Source organism: Lolium perenne, chromosome 1, assembly GCF_019359855.2.
Source record: "Lolium perenne isolate Kyuss_39 chromosome 1, Kyuss_2.0, whole genome shotgun sequence".
In the NCBI taxonomy this organism is placed as follows: Eukaryota; Viridiplantae; Streptophyta; class Magnoliopsida; order Poales; family Poaceae; genus Lolium; species Lolium perenne.
In genome coordinates this window covers 243,514,823-243,517,699 of record NC_067244.2, presented here as the reverse complement: position 1 = coordinate 243,517,699, position 2,877 = coordinate 243,514,823, and the positions used below count along the sequence as shown (strand labels likewise).

The 2,877-nt window shown below is 43.3% G+C and overlaps 1 non-coding gene across 1 annotated transcript; it reads right to left on the bottom strand.

Annotated features, from left to right (window-relative positions):
* Positions 1-207: 207 nt before the first annotated feature.
* TRNAS-GGA (transfer RNA serine (anticodon GGA)) lies at positions 208-294 on the bottom strand. Its single transcript has one exon. It is a non-coding gene; the product is annotated as a tRNA-Ser (tRNA).
* Between the last annotated feature and the right edge of the window lie 2,583 nt (positions 295-2,877).

Genomic DNA, 2,877 nt, shown 5'->3' with positions numbered 1-2,877 from the left:
CTACTTTCAACTAAACCCTAGTCTACAACCCGTAGGCATTGACAAGTTAATCCCTTGTTAGTTGCGAATGATTTTTTTGCTCATTTGTATTTTACGTACCAAAGTAATGAATTTAGAATAATGAATTTCTATCAAATAAAGGTCTTATTGCTTTAATCTATTTGATTTGATACATTGTGGTCGGTAACGTTGGTGAATTAACAGAAACGGAAAGAGAGGGATTCGAACCCTCGGTAAACAAAAGCCTACATAGCAGTTCCAATGCTACGCCTTGAACCACTCGGCCATCTCTCCTACATAAATTATTGACCAGAAACTGAGTGAATAGCGAGTTTTCGTATCACTAAAGTACAGGTACAACCGATCACAGGTTCCCGAAGACAACCTTGTAGGAGGCCAAGCTGCAAAGAGCGCTCGAGGAGACCAGCTAATCACTCGTGCGAGTAAGTCAGGTTGGAAAAAAGGTTATAGCGTTTAAATAGTTTCCTCTTCCACTTCTTCCATATCTATTTATGCTTGCTTTTGGGAATGACTATTCCCTTGTTGATCCGGGCTTGGTCCAGGAAAAGCTTTCGAGAAAACCCGCTCGTTTGGGAAGAGCACTTGCCATTCGTTGGTTATTAGAAGCATCCCAAAAGCGTCCAGGCCTCCTAGAGTTTATTTGCCAGTATTTGAAGGGGCCAGGTCTTGGATACAAAAGTGTGAACATTACTTTTCGGTGTACCAAGTTACGGATTGGTACAAGGTAGAACTTTCGGCTATGCACCTTAGGGGGAGAGCTGAAAGCTGGTACAACCGTTTCTTAGTGAATAGGGGACAAGTATCTTGGCAAGAGTGAATTCAAGAGATTGTAGAGAGGTTTTAGGTAAGAAATGTGGTTGGTGTAGTTGATGAGTTTAATCACTTTAGGCAAAGAGGAAGCCTAGAAGAGAGCGCAAGACGATTCCACATATATATCGAGGTCGGAATGGGATCGGGTGTTTTCACGTCTCACCGTAGTGCCCGGTTTGTCTTGATTGGTGATTGATAAACAAGAAGGAAAATGGAAAAGTTTCCGGCTATGCGAGAGAGAGACTTTACCTTTGGTCTATAGGCACAAATCCAGTAGAAAATACCAATCCAACTTCCTCCTAAAATCACTTCTAACAGGCGAGCGTGACTTGTGCATTTTTTTCGTTAAATCGAGCAAATGGATGTGTTTTTCCAGCAACTGAGTATCTAGGCTCATTCCCTTTACCAAACATTGGAGTCGCTGCTCGGGTTTTCTCGAAAGCTTTTGCTTTCTTCGGTACTGGTACTTCGGAATCCGGTGCCAAGCTTTCTGATCTCTCTCCATGAGGAGCAAATTCCTAGGATTAATGCTTGATTAGATAGTTTAAAAAAAAGAAAAGAAGAGTTCGATGTAGGAGGAGCGAGCCTCCCCCCAGAGCTTTCGGCAGCCATACTTTCTTCACAAAAGAAAACTTTAAGAGAAAGATGGACTCTCTTTCACCGCAACTTGCCCGCCCTAACAGATGGAATTGATTCACGATCAGCCTCCTTCGGACCCGGTAACTACAGCCCGTAAGCAAAACAAGATTTGGTGGAAATGCCATTGAGAGATTAGAAGGGATAGAGACAGAGACTTCCTCTAGGTGGTCGAGGAAAGAAATAACACATTTAGTATTTGATTCTCTGAATTTTTGCGTAGGGAGAGATCGGCGCCAGGTCTTGGTTGCCTGCCTGGTTCGTTTTAGCGCGAAAGAAAGGGCAGATGCGGCATTTGAATTTTTTTTTTGAAGGCAAACCTGCTTACTTTATTACTCAATATTCACTATTACAGGTATGACCAGAGGATCATAAGGTGCTAAAAGCCACAAGTGGCGACCTAGATCTAAAGACAAAGCAAAACGAGCTAGATTATGAGCTTCTGTATTGGATTTTCTCCCTTCATGAACCACTGTCACTTTCTCAAACTCCGATCGATACACCTTTATTTCCTTGATAATGGATGCATAGCGGCCTCCAGAATCCTCTGCGATATCATCAACCACCTGCTTGCAATCACTAGCAATGCAAACTCGCGGTAAGCCTAGGTCCTGTGCCAATGACAGCGCCTCTCGGCATTTGAATTTTGTTGGGTTGAAGTCCACGCATTGTTGACTAATGGGCCGCATGCTGGGTTTTGAGCCCAGGCAGATTCAAATCGGAAAAAGGCAGGACGGGGTATATGTGTTGAGATTGTGATGAGCAGTGCTACATGAACGGAGACATAACGAGTTAGCGATGAGACGACTGAGTTTGGGAAGGATTGATTCCAAGCAATGTTGATAAAAACTCTGTCAATGCGTTGCAGCGTGGGCTGGGCTCGATTGTTTGACCATGTATAAAGGCGATCCGTGAGCGGAAGTTCGATTAGAGCCAGTGTATGAATGGCGTCGTTGAAGGCATCTGCTTCATCTTGTCTAAAAGAACTGTTATTTTTATCAACTGCGGATCGCATTAAGTTGAAATCTCCTAGTATGATCCAAGGAGTGTGTGGTGGAGGGTGGAGATTGGTTAGTTCTAGGAGGAAATCCTGTTTTAGTGAGTGGTCAGTGGGTGCATAGACATTAGTGATCATGAGGTCTTGGTTGTTTGATTTGGATGTAAGAACAGATGACAGCGTGAAGTTGTGTTGTGTTGAGGATTTAAGTGTGAAATTGTGGTTTGAGGCAGCATTTAGGATTCCTCCGGCTGAGCCAATGGAGGGTTTGAAAGCAAAGTTGTTTAGATGGCCAGGCAAGAAGAATTTTGCTTTCTGGTTGGGGATTTCAGCTAACTTTGTTTCTTGCAAAAATAGAGCAGACGAATTTACGCTATGTAGTTCAGTTAAGACGTCGTCGCATTTGGTCTGTT